The following is a 14,972-nucleotide window of genomic DNA, read 5'->3' on the forward strand; positions in this document are numbered from 1 at the left end:
GTCCCTGGGGGCTTTTGGAGGTCTGGTTTGTTGATATTGTTGTTCTTCCTATGGGGTTGCAAACCCCTTCATCCTAAGTTTATCTTTTAATACAACTATGTACATAAAAGGAGACAGGTTTACAACATCACAGATTTTGGTATTTCATATTATGATACTTATTAGGAACTGTTAGCTTCAGTGAGTGGCCACCCATGTTGGAGTGGCATTTCAGTGATATACCTGCTTTTGAGCTACTATTAAGTAACCCCTATAAACAGAGTGGTTCATCATACTTGTCTGGGAAAGAAAAATTTCATTGGTATATTGTTAGTGCTTATCTAAGATAAAAATATATTTGTTCATGTTTCCCCAGGAAAAGTCATGCAATATCTGTATATAGGGACATTACTAATGAAACAGAACAGAGCATCAAATAAAAAAGTAAACAATACCTTCTACAATAAAATTATGTTTCCTATGGCTGCTATAAGGAATGAGTTAAAACATGACCGTGGAAAAATCTATTTTGTGTTAAAGAAAATAAACTTGATTCTTTGAAGGTCTCGAGTAACCTAGACATTTGATATATGTAGACAATTACAGTGGATGTCTAACTTAGGGGAGTGGAGGGGTGAGGATGTTTAAATTTCAACTTATTTCCCAGAAAAGTCTAACGTCATAGATACCACCTCCTATGTAACCATCACATTCACACTTCATCTCTCACATTTCAGCTATTTGCTTGGCTTTTTAATCACTGGAAAGCTATTTGACTCCCAATTTATGCCTTCGCTATCTGGTCAGAATGTAGACTTCCAAGGCCAGAAATAATGCCTAGCACAGAACAGCTTTTACATTTTGTGCCTTTGTAGATTTGTTGGTTGAAAGGTAGTTTTGAGGGGAGCAGCAATTCTACATCTACACAGAAAGCTATTTGTTACTGTTACGTGGAAACAAGACCAATGGGGAATATTTATATTGGGGACATTTGTTTTAAAGTAGCTAAAACCACTTCCAGTAAAAAATGAAAAAAAAAAATTCTCTAAGTGGCAAACATGTAAAGGGGGAAATTGAAAAGGGAGAAAGCAATTTACAGAGTCACACCAGGAAAGACAGAAAAACAAGCTGTCTTGTTTTTTTAGTTGCTGTTTTTCTGTGGTGTTTTTAAACTCAATATACTATTTTTAAAATAATACATCAAAATGTGTTTCTTAGAGCTCCCTAGGCACTGCTGTTTTGATGCATATGCATCCTCTGAGCAATGAAATACATGGAAACTTAGGTTTTAAAAAGCAAATTGTAAAAATAATTGAGGGACTTGACGGATTGTAATGAAACTAATGGAAGTAACTTCTTGACGTAAAATTGAACATTTCTAAGTGTGCAATTTACTGCTTTGTTGGGCATATTTAAATTCTATAGCCCCCTCATTACCTTAGAGGCAAAGTTTATACCCATTATTAATTACAACTTATGCTTCCTTGTCTCACCCCAACACTTAAAAAACACTCCCGTACTCTCGGTCACTAGGCATCCACCTAACTTGGCATCAACTGTAGATGAAGACATACAATGCGTGGCCAATTTATGTCTGGTTTCTTACAGATTGAATGATTTTGAGATGTCTCAGTGTTCCAGCATTTATCATCCCCTACTTCTTTCTTATGGTGAAACATAAAGTAAATTTTGTTTATTTGTTTGTTAGTTGAGGAGCTTTTCAGTTATTTCCACTCTCTGGCCATTACGAATAAAGCTCCTGTGAATACTCACAAAGAAGTTCTTGTGTGAGCATGGTTTTGATTCTCTGTCTGTCTCTGTCTGTCTCTGTCTGTCTCTCTCTCTCTCTATTTGTTTTAAACATTCAAGAGTGTCACTGTTGGCTCACATAGTACATGTATGTACATGCAAAAACAAAATGGAAAGAAATGCAAACAACATGACTCCAAAGACTAAGAATTGGAAATAAATTTTCTATAGCATTTCTTGATATCACCATGTATGAGAAAATTCATAAAGTCTATACTTCATGTGCACTGGCCACTAGGGCTATGGCCAAGCTAAGAGAATGCACAAAATCCTTCTGTGCATTTTGTTTTTGTACACCAATGATCATGAATGACTTGCAATGTTAAAAGATTTCTAGGCCTAATCTCTTTAAAAAGTGAGCCTCATTCTAGGTACAACAAAAAGCAGGTAAACTATATTTTAATACCAATATGTTGTTGATATTTAGCACAGAAATTTCCAAGTTAAAATACAGTTCAGCTTTAGCTGAGATATTATTTCCTACGTGGTGAGATAAGCTAAAAACAAAGTGTTGCATAGAATGGTTCAGAAGCCTTGTTTTAATTACTCTCATGCTCTTTGAATGTATTTCCCTATGAATGAAGCCAGAAGAACTTAATATCACTTACAAGATAAGTATTCTATATAGTGTGTGCTGATAGAAACAGAGTCAAGCAAGAAAGATGGCCATGGAATGCTTTTCTGGCTTTGTGGAATATCACTAATGCTGAGAAATGGCAAAAAAAAAAAAAAAAACCTGATGAAACAAATAGTGCACAAGATACCTATGTATGGATTTCCAGAACCTAGAACTTTATGAATATATAAATATGTTACCTTGCCTAACAAAGGAAACTTTATATATTTCATTACATTTGCAACCTTGACATGTGGCGAATATCCAAGTGTACTCACTCTAACTACATGAGCAAACCTTTTCCAGAACAGAGAGAGGAAAATGGTACTACTGAAGAAGAGTCAGAGAGATGTGGTTATGGCTTTGAAAATGAAAGAAGTCATAAGTCAGGGAAAGGATGCTCCAGAGGCAACCCACATTGCTTTGTTTCCTACTGCCTGACCTCTAGTGGGAGACTAAGGTATCAGGTATGCTACATCCCAACATGACTCCTAAAGGTAACGTTTTCCATAACATAGAAACATGGTTTCTTCAGCACTGAATAAACATTATTCTTCAAAGTGAAAGTGTTAGGCTGTTTATTAGCTTTACGTTACTAGAAAGAGTAGTACAATAAAAATATTTTCCACAGTGATTGAGACTCTTCCAGACACCACCTAAGTTTGCTATTGGACACCATTTTCTATTACTTCCTGTTTATATAAATTCTATTGTGAGTAAAAATAGATGCAACCAAATACTATTATCTGTTTTTGGAGTGTATAATAATGTTTTATTCATATCCCTCACTGAAAATTTCAAAGTTCTGAACACTTTATCCTATGAACATTTTTAGACACATAGTTCCAAATAATTTTCTATAATACATGAGTATACTTTAACTCTTTTAATAAGAATAAGGTTACAACTATCAAAGCTAACAGTTTTGAATACTTATTTCATGCCACTCCATGCTAAGTGCTTCATGTAAAAAGTCTCATGCAGGTATTTGGAATATATATGTATATATGTATATCTATATAACAGCAATTAATTTTAAGAAAGGCTATGGATTAGAAAGACACCAAGGAGGGTATAGGAGAGGGTTTGGAGGAATGAAAAAAGAAACATAATTAAATAATAATCTCAAAAGAAGTCTATATATCAGGAAAGGGAATGATGTTTATTTTTTTAAAGAAATGCTGTTTTTACAAAAGAAACTCAGGATCAAAAGTAAGTGTTTTAGTTAGAAAAGATGACAAAGGTTCTGGTTAGTCAACAAAATGATGGACTGGGTATTAGGACTATTTTGTACCTCACTGGTACAACTAGGAATAAGTATGCTCTAATTGTATTTCGAGAGAAAAGTTTTACTTTAACAGGAAGAGTGATATGTAGGAGGAGCTAAGTGGGAAGGAGTACTGAGAGGAAGAGATGGAGTAAGGAGAGAAGATGAAGGAGAGGAGAAGCTAGGTGATGAGAGAGAGAAAGAGAGAGGGGGCATGGAGGCAGATGTTCACATGTCTTCACCAGTCAAAGATAGGTTTTATATCTAGGTTGGTTATTGGGTTACGCTTCTGATTGAGCATTACCAAACTTATAAATCCTTTGATTAACATTTAAAAAATTGTATAAAAGAAAAAAGGAAAGGGGGGCATGGGACAGAGGTTTTCTAGGGAGGGGAATGGGGAAAGGGGATAGCATCTTAAACGTAAGTAAAATATAAAATAAAAATTTAAAAAAAAATTTAAAAATGAAAAAAAAGAAACTCATTTATTGGCTGGACCATAGGACCTGGGTTCAGTTCAGCAACCCACATGGTGGCTCACAATTACCTGTAACTCCATGTCGAAGCTCAGTTGCCATCCAAATGTAGATAAGAAAAATTTTATGATACCCTACCTTTAGAGGAATGGCTACAAGCACAATTAACAATTGCCTATAGAGGGAATATTAATTTTCCCCAGTGTGAGCACTGACCCAGCAACTGGTTATCCAATATCAAGTAGGTGACCCTAAAAGTGTGTACATACAATTGTCACTGAATGGATTTAGCATGTTGTATATAATATTTATTTTTATAAGTATACATAACAATAGTGGCTAAAGAAGAGGAGGGCACAAACTTAGGACAAGGTGGAAGGCATATATGGGAGGGTTAGGAGAGAGGGAAGAGATAGGGAAATGATGTAATTATGTTTTAGTTTAATAAAAGCAAAAGAAAAAATAGTCTGGCACTTTCCTCCTATGCCCTAGCATCCTGGATGAATCATTAGATTGTTTTGGATTTTTGTATTTCAGGACACCTGAGAGAGGCACTAGCTCATTGTAAACTGTCTGAAATGTCACAGAAAGAAGAATATGGTTTTCTTTAGCTTGGCCATTACTTCAGAAGTTACCCAGCACCACATCCATGCCACAGACTATCTCAATAGCAAAGGGACACAGCTACAATCAGTTGTTAGAGCTGTAGGACTATCTTAAAATTTAAGATATTTCAGGCAGCAGTTTTGCTGTACTTACTAAAAATGTAACCGAACAGCTTCTGCTTCCAGAGAACTGGGCACTCAGTGTCCATAGACCCAGTGAGGCTTAAGCCAAACTTCCAGCTAGATCCCCTAAAAAGGCAACTGTACCACCTTCTATGCCACGAAAAGCATAACTAATCAACCTCTGTCCTGTAGAGCCCAAGCAGAGCACCTCAACACAGTACTGATGCCAATTAGGAGTGGCTGCAATTACACGTATGTACCACCACATGCACCAATTCTAAGCATTCCAGTTATAAGACTACTTATAAAATATGCAAGTAATATTCACAAAGATATTCACTTGAGATCCAGCAAGATGGCCCAGAGTATAAAAGCAGTTGAGGCTCAGGCTTGATACTCTGAGTTTGATGAACTCACGCCTAAAAGTTATCTTTTGACACCGTCACATGGGCTGTATGAAATATGTGCACAAACTAACAGAAGTGCCTCTCTCTCTCTCTCTCTCTCTCTCTCTCTCTCTCTCTCTCTCTCTCTCATTTCTCTTTCTCTGTCTCTGTCTCTGTCTCTCTCTCTCTCTCTCTCTCTCTCTCTCTCTCTCTCTCTCTCTCTCTCTCTCACACACACACACACACACAAAAGAAAAAATAAGATATTAGCTTCAACATCATCTTCCACCATCAAAATATTAACAGTAGGCTAGGTGTGGTATGCACTTCCAATTCCAGTATGCAAAAGACAGTGCCAAGAACATCACTAATTTGATGTCAGAGTCGGATACCTAGTGAGATATTCAAACAAAAGTAACAACAACATAGAAAACCCTTCTCCTAAAGACAACAGAAATGTGTGCATATGTTCACCACAAGATATGTGGTGGAATTTCATAGCGTCATTAGTCACAATGTCCACAAAACATAAACTAGGAAAAAGTCCATCGAATCAGAAAGGATGAAATTTTTTGTGGCTCATCCACGTAATGGAAAGCTACATGGCAACGAGAATGAAAAAAACAAAACGAAGAACCCCAAGCACTTAAATCGATACACATCAATCCCACAGGTATAATATTGACACAAAAGCAAGCATATGATCCCATTAATGCAAAGTTGTAAAACAACATAAATCAGTCTTAAGGGTAAAAAGACAGAATAGACAGTATTTTGAGGGGAGAAACAACTGGATAAACTTCATGGTCTGAGGTTGCCTTTTCTTTTGGTACACATAGGTTTATTTTGTAGACATTATTTATTTGTAAACTTGGAAAACATGTGTACTTTATTATGGGCATATTAAACATTACTGATATCTAAATACAATATTAAAACATGTTATAAATAACCATATTATATTTTAATTATATGTTTAATGATATTGACAACCTAAGTGTCTATCAAGGTGCAATTGACTATGTGAATTCAGGGATATCTACAGACACGAAGGAAAAATGACGCAGCTTTTTTGGTATAAACTTAAAGAGATGTCAAGTATACATAAAGCTAATAAAGTTTCAGAATGATATAAGGTGTCTAGTATAATTTTTCAGAAATATTAGGAATGATTTTCTTAGATATAAATAATGGCTTTGAGTTGATAGTGAAATTCTTAAGGGCATTCTGCCTAATATATTTCGATGTTATGGAAAGTCTATTTACAAACATGGATTATGTTTGTACTAAGAAATAAAAGAACCCCAAAATATGAAGAACAAAAATTTCCTAAGTTTGAGTTTCTTATTGTCTCATTTTTGAGGATTGGAGCTTTTGATCGATAGAAGAAATGATAATGGAATAAACATAGTGCCTTGCCTTCAGGGTTGCTAAGTGAACCCATGGATGGAGGTCACATTGGTTGGTTGCTGGCAATCTTAACAATTGATTCAAATTAGCACTTGTTTGCTCCACATTCAAATCTAGTTGTGGTGTGGTCACCGCAAGCAGGATTCTTGGCCACACAAGGAATATGTCTACAAAATGGCAAAACAACTGGATTTGTTTGATTAAATGAGCAAAATCATATACTCAGAGGGAGGGAACAAAAATCAAAACAGCTACACCCAAAGTAACCCAGTCAGATGGGTGGTTCACAAAATGCAACATTTCATTGAATCAACATGTTAGCAGCCTCACGTGGACTCTGAGAAATACAGTTTCAAAGAATTATTTGTAAATAAACCAAGAGGCTATGAAAGACACATTTTACCCATCATCAGCAAATGTTGTTTGAGTGTTTGTTGTGGATCTGCCATTGTGTTAGCGGTGTTAAGATATGATACTACTTTCATAATTAACAATGATGTTTTGTTGATTACTCTTACTATAACCCATGACACTGAAATAATTTCCAAAGAAAAAAGAATTGACTCGGGCAAAACTGATTTAAAACACAGTGTTTCTTATGAACTAAATGTTTAACAGACAAATAGAACAGCTTGTTCACAATAAGTTGCCTTTGTGGATCTCAACTCTGGCTGCACATTATATTCAACAGAAACAAAAGTTCTAGAAATAGCACCTAGTCATCAATATTTTTCCAAGCTCCTCTGGTTACTGAAAATCACAGTAACAGATGAAACCTTTGCTTGGTCTAATTAAATGAGAAACTGGGTGGAAAGAAACCCAGACATAAATGTCTTCAGAAACTCCCCAAATGATTCTTAAATGTAATGAGCACTAAAGATCACTGCTTCTAAATTATATTAGAAGTTGAAGGTAAGGCTTCAAGAAGTGCTCTGTAAACACTCAGTGCTACCCAACTATTCCATTTTGTCCAATTTTGGCAAATATTCAATCATGGTATGACTTCATGTATTATGCAAGCTACATATAAATGTTCTTCAACCTAAAATGGGGTTATAGTCTCATGAGTTTATCATAATATGAAATCATCATAAATCAAAACAATTGATACACATAATCTGTACAATATCCTAGCCCACCCTCTATTAAGGATATTTTAAATACCATATCCAGCTGAAACCTACTGGCTCATTTTAATTTTTTGTATGATTTTAAGAATATGAGTCCCAAGCTATTCAGTAGTAGAACTCTCACATAGCATAATTGAGACCCTAGGTTTTCTCCCTAGCAAAATAACAGAAAAAGAAAGACAAGGGAAGAAAGGGAGGAAAAAGGAGAGAGAGAGAAGAAAAAGAAAGAAAAGAAGATAAAAGGAATAGTAGCAAAGGGGGTGAGGATCAGAGAGGAGAGAAGAGGAAGGAGAAGAGAAGAACAACAAAAAAATGAGGACATGTTCATACACTGATTTTCTAAAATTTCTAAGGCCCTAGTACTTCCTCTCTTTCTTCCACTCATGAGACTGTTAGATTAGCAGGGTATGATCAATGATTGCCTACTTGTTTTCATTAGCCATGGTATAAATCAAATCTCATGCTTTCTTTTGCTGTTCAAGGAGTGTTTATAGCCCACAGAATGATTTTAAGGCTGACTTAAGTTAACCTCCTCGAGAACTATTAACATATTCTTATGGCTATAATGTGGGAAAGCTCACATTTCAATTTAGACATTTTTTCATACTATTCATACCATAGTTCCATCCCTTTAAGTGAAGATTAAAACCCCTGGCATAGATCACTTACTTTATTTTAAAATGACAATGTATTTGTATAATTTATTTATTTAAAATTGCATTAGACTTTTTGTTTATTGTTTTACTTTGTGTGTTCATGAATGAATTGTGTGTCAGTGTACATTGAGTTAGGTCAGAGAACACCGTGTTGGAGGTAGTTCTGCTTTCCAACATGTGTGTTCACAGGAATAGGACAGGCCAAGTGCATTTACCTGAAGCCATCTCACTAGTTCTAATTTACTTGCCTTTTTAATTTTGTTTCCTGTTTGTAACTTTTTAAAAGTTAAAATTATCAGTTGACTATTTCTTCTATGCATACAATATAATGTGATCACATTCATGCCCCACCCTTTGATATGCTCCCCCATCTCTACCAATACGCAAACTGTCCTCCTAATAATTTTCTGATTTTTTTCAGTGAACTGAAAATTACGTGTTCATCTTCCAGTTACTTCTTGAACCTTTATCTTTCAGGCAATTTTCATACTAAATAATTCTTTGTGTTCCTCATTTATCCTTCTAGTCTTATTTCAAATGAGTATCTATTATTTACTTTTTGACAATTTTATGCTTGAAAATCATTGATGCATTATTTTCTTTTAAAGGAATCAGAATATTTAAAATGAAGACAGAAAACATGGAGTTTCAGAGACCTTTAGATACTGGTCTCTTTGTAATAACACAGGGATCTAGGACCTCAACCAACTTCATGCCACCCTATATACAACTCAGTTCATAGGCATCTTAGGACTACAATTCTTCATTCAGGGCAATTGGTCTCTTTTGGACATGTGACATGTCTGGAGATAGTTTTACCTTGCCATATTTTGGTGGAGGGCATTGAGATGAGGTGAGGTGTTGTTACTGGAGTATAGGGAGAAGAGGCCACCGATACTGCCAAACACACCACAGCAAATAATTGGCTAACCCCAAATGTCAAGTGTGCCAGAGATTTGTCAGAGAACTGGTTTTCAACTAGGTGTTGTATGGCTTCATATGAAACATTAAAAGCAGAAAAATTCCTAGAGACTGAAAATAGATGGTTGCCTGGGGATCAAGAGTGGAGGCAACAGGGACTGTAAATTACTATTTGCAGATAATAAAAATGTTTGAAAATAAGACTATGTTCATGGTTAGGAACACTGTCAAGATACTAAGACTATTAGAAACCATTCAATTGCACATTCCGAGGCTAATTTCATGGTATGTAAATTACATAACAATAAAATAATTTCAATCTTTTTTACATGTTTCTTTTGTTTTTGTTCTTTACTAAACAAGAACTCATTTCATGCAGTAATATCTAGTTGGCTCTGGACAGTAATCTCTAGCAACAGGTCTTATATGAAGCTCACTATTTTATATGAAAGTTATAAGTAGATTCTTTATGTTTTATACACATGTTATCACTTTGTCTAGGACCTTGAGATATGCAAAGTACATATGATATATCATTTTTGTCCAAGAACAATGGGAGAAAACTCTATATATATTAAAATATGGATGTTATTTCCAACCTTTTGACTGTATTTTTCCTTTTGTTTCATTGAATTTTCTACCTTTAATTTATCTGGAATTATTAAAATTGTCTCTCTGCATGAGGGCATAATGATACATACAGTCTTTTAATTCTAGCATTAGTGGCAAGATTCTTATGGTAACTTTAACTATGTATCAAGTTCCAATCGCACCAGTAGTACTACATCATTAGACATTGACTCAAGAAAACAAAACAAAAAAATTGTCACTTTTAAAAACATATTTGAAATTGAATATTATAAGCAATCACTTATTTAGTAATTCCACTTTTCAATCATTATAAAAAAAATGTGCAAAGGACTCAGGTACATGGGCCAAGGTCAGGCACAATGGATCCATGGCCCAGGCATAATTCTGACCTACTCTGTCCTCTACCAAACAACAAGTTTGTTTGCTTCCCTTGACAGCATTGAAACTACTGGTCAATATATATGTGTATTGGACAAAAGTAGACAAGTAAAATGCATTTTGTTGTATTCTGTCCAATAAACAGAAATTTTAAAAAGCTTATCTTTACATTACTATTTTACCTCTGTTAACTCAGGTATAACATTTTCACTCCTGACAATTACCAGTTAATTATAACCCAAACAACATACTTCCATCTACGTATAATTTCCTTCACTGAATGTTATTCCACCAGATACTTAGCAAATGCCTGCAGACTTTCCAAATTACAAGCTATATGAATTCTCTCTGTGAATATTTATATTATTAAGGTATTATCTACATGTAATCAAAATGGGTTTTTATCATTTTTAAAGGTACTGTGTTTTATCTGATTTTTTATTCAACCTTTACTCACTCCAAGTGAGCATTAAATAAATCTAAAGCCTATGAAAGATTGGATATACTATGTACTCATCAATCTTGCTGAAATTCCTGAAAAAGAATACTGTGCCCCAAATGTCTTTTATTTCTTTGGGGTTTATTGAATACACAGATCGCTTTAAAGGATGAAATGAAATTCTGGGAAGCGAAGGTGTTCAGAAATGAGTTCCTTACATAACTACTATTGATCTTTTGGTAAACATCTACATGAATTGAGATAAGAAGGAAGTGATGGAGGTTTGAGGTAGGAAGGGCTATCTTTCCTAGCTAGTCAAGTACCTCACCTAAATTACTGCAGTATTTGCCTGTGAAGAATTTACATTAAACCACATTATTTTCTATATTTTCACAATATCATTGATAGCGTTGACACTTTCTTTAACCAACCATCTAGTATCCACTTGGTGTAAGATACCAAAAATCCGCTAAGGACGTATAAGACACAGTACACTCCAAGGGTTGCAGTGGAGGAAATGTAGCTAATGTTTACCAGAATAAGTAAGTGGTGATGTACCTAAATACTGACAAGGGTACAACTCCAATTATATCCCAGAAAATATTCTTCCTGGAAAATGACATTTTCTATTTTTACAAAAGTAAAGTTTTGAGTATTTCTTACATGAGTATATTATATCTGCATTTCTCAACCCCTATCCTTCTTCCAACTCTTCTGTTTCCCCAACAATATTGCTCTCTAATTCTTGAGTTAGTCCAGTATTTGCATGAGGTTAGGGCTGATTTCTTATGATTAAGGTTATATCTTTAAAAAAGGATAAAAAACTGTCTCTCTCTTCTTTGGTACTCATTGTCATTGTAGCTCTTCACCTAGTGGTGGGGTCTTTTGAATTTTCTCCTATCTACAAGGACATTGCATTTCTTATGAGTGGATGTCTACAAATGGAGCATTTAAAAGCTCACTTTGGTTCCAATTACCTAAAATCTTGGAATGATTCTAGAATATTTGAAAATTAATCATGAGTCTGCTTTAAGATACTATACAGTGGACATGAAAGGTCTGTAGTATTCACAAACCTACTTCTCCAATGACCATACTCATAAATCAAAAGTGGCTGAGATTCAGAAAGTAAGCCAGAAGACAGAATTCTACAGCAACAATAGACAACATCCTCCGAGAAGTCACCATCCAGTGTTATAAAACTGAATCTTCTTCAGAGTTTCTCACAGGTTACTCCTTCACCCCTCATGATCAGGCCATGCTTGCTGAGAACGTTCCCTTGTTTGCAGTTGACAGATATCTCTAACTAACTTGAGCCTATGGTTTCTTAGCAAACCCCAAATCAGAATCAGCTAATTAAACGGTGGAAACTTGCTAGCATAAGCAAAAAGTGATAAGTTGCTATCAAAGAAAGGAATAATAACAACAACAAAAAGGGCAGAGGAATTATTATAATTCAGAAGGGCGTTCATTCACTGATCACTTCCAAAGAGGGTGTTTAGAAGTAGAAATAAATTCACATATTATTTGGTTTCTATAGGAACAAAAACAGCCTGCAGTTCATATGTATTCCACACATATATATGCACAAACAGATATTTGGAATGAATGTAGAACAAAATAAAGACACATTTGGATTCCATATCATTAAACTTGTCTCAGAGATATCACAATACAGAAAAATACTTTATGTTTAAAATTCAATTTTAAAATAGTGACTTAAAAAGAACAAAGATACACTCAACTTCAAAAGGCAAGAGAAACAAGAATACTCTGGAAATGTTATAGAATCTATAACAAAATAAATAATTTATTTGATAATTTATTATATAAAATGAAATAATCACTTATAGACAAAACATTAATTGAAATATTCTTTTTTATAAAACACTCAGTAATCTTTGAATATTGAGAATAGCACGCATCACAATGCATATTATTGGAGTAGTGTGTGGTATTACATGACCAGTATACACTGATCAGTAATTAGCATTTTTTCCCAATGTCGTCTTCATGGTTTAAGCCTTTGAGGTCTGAGAGCTCCAAGTCCATAAAACATATCACAGGTAATGTGAACTGTAATCCTTCCACTGTTCTGTGAAGCACCAGAATTTTATTTCCTGTATATAATTGTGTTTTGGTATATGTTATCTAACATGCCCATCCCTGCCTAGCTTCTAGAAATCAGTAATCTGCATTTGAATTAACATTTATAGTTCATATATTCATCTATAGTTGATTTATTTCACTTAACATTATTTCACTTAACTGTCTTCTAATTCCACTCTCTTGTTTTAATTGCAAACACCATGATTTCACTCTTCATTATGATACAACAATTTGAATATTTTATTCATCCACTAAACTGTTGATAAGGATCTATGCTGCTTCTATATCATGAGCATTATAAATAGTGCCACAATAAACCTGGAAATACAGTTGTATTTTTTTATTAATGAATTCACTTTCTTTGGATGTCTGCACAAGTGTGGAAATCTGAATCATAGTAAAGATCCATTTTCAGGTTTCTATACTTTACACCCTTGACAGCCTTTGTTACTTCTTATCCCTTTCAACTTTGCTTCCTATATAAATGTTTCAGCAATAAACATATTCACAAATAAATGCAAACCTTGGACACATTTAGGTTTTAGAGATATATTCTGTGTTGACTCTCTTGTGTACATTTGGCCCATTATGTCCTTGCACTCCTACTCTCCCATCTCATCCAGACTGAATGATGTGCCATTCATAATGATGTTCAGTTGTCCTTACTAATTTCTTCTCAAAGATAATCTTAGAACTTAGACCACCTTAGATCTTACTATTAGGATCCTTTAAACACTTGCCACTTTCCAGAAAATAGGAGTGGAATGGGCAATAAAGAGCTTTCAATTCCCCTGTGTATTTCTCTCATCTAATTCTCATACTCATCTTTTAAGGTAGATTGTATTATTGTCCCTCTTCTACTCATGAGGAAATGGTGGTGAAGCAGGAGTCAGAATTAACATTGCCTAAGTTCAATACTGGCACAAAAATTATACATTACACAATTTAATGACTATCTTTCCTGTATTATCAATTTGAAGAATCTGTAGAAAATATGTATATTTGTAGCTACAGAAAAATGTACACATGTATAAAAATGTATAAACTCAGGTACTCAAAATATCCAACTCTATCATGAGCAACATAAATATTTCCTGTAGTGATTCAGTATTGATGCAAAACCGAATAGTTCTTGTTGCTAATTATAAATTTATTTCTCAAATGATAAAATTGTAGAATATAAAGTTAAACAAACCCATGCTTTATAAAAGTTAAGAAGTAAAAATACATTTAAACGTAATCACTAAATCAGAAGTCCCTCCAAGTGAAGTGACTTGGTTAATGTTGCTTAAACAAAAGAGAGGCTGCTGAAAACATGGGGGCAATGCTCTGAAAAAGCGAGGGGAATTTCAGTTTGCAATATAAGAAACTGGGATTGGTATGGGCTGGAAAAAAACCTGAGCAGTGGTTCTCAACCTTAGTAATGCTGAGACCCTTTAATACATTTCTCCATGCTGTAGTAACCCCCAACCATAAAATTATTTTTCTTTTTATTTCATAACTGTAATTTTGCTACTAATATGAAATGTAATATAAATATCTGTATTTTCCAATGGTCTTAGGTGACCCCTGTGAAAGGGTCATTTGACCCCCCCAAAGAGGTCATGACCTACAGTTTTGGAATGATTGGATTAGAGAGAAGCCAACCGGCTTTGTAGTGAAATCAAGGTGATATCTCCTGTAACATGTTTGTAAGTCTTCAAGTAGATTTTCAAGTACATTTTATGGTATATGACATTTGTTTACTTTTTCCTTTGGGGCATTAGAATAAGTGTTGCTACTGTAATAGTCTTGAGGTCATGGTTGTTTGCATGACAGATGGTTTTCTAGAAGATTCCAAGAAAAAAGGCCTTGGTCTCTATCACCAGAGCAGTGATAGAGGACACGGAACAAAGAAAATATCTGTGATAGAAGCAGAGAAAACACCCTCAATTGTGGAATTCTGGGTGAGCTTTGGATTTTTACAAGAATGGGAATTCAATCTATACATCTTGATATAAACAGTCTGGAGAACGTTAAATGACTGTTTTGAGTACACTGGAGAAACTTGACCATTCACGTAAAAAAATAAAGAATA

General features: G+C 34.5%; 1 protein-coding gene across 2 annotated transcripts in view; it reads right to left on the reverse strand.

Moving 5' to 3' along the window:
• Positions 1-14,972, reverse strand: part of Arhgap6 (Rho GTPase activating protein 6) — a 486,900-nt gene that overhangs the window by 91,389 nt on the left and 380,539 nt on the right. The window lies entirely within an intron of this gene.

Source organism: Arvicanthis niloticus, chromosome X (assembly GCF_011762505.2).
Source record: "Arvicanthis niloticus isolate mArvNil1 chromosome X, mArvNil1.pat.X, whole genome shotgun sequence".
Lineage (NCBI taxonomy): Eukaryota > Metazoa > Chordata > Mammalia > Rodentia > Muridae > Arvicanthis > Arvicanthis niloticus.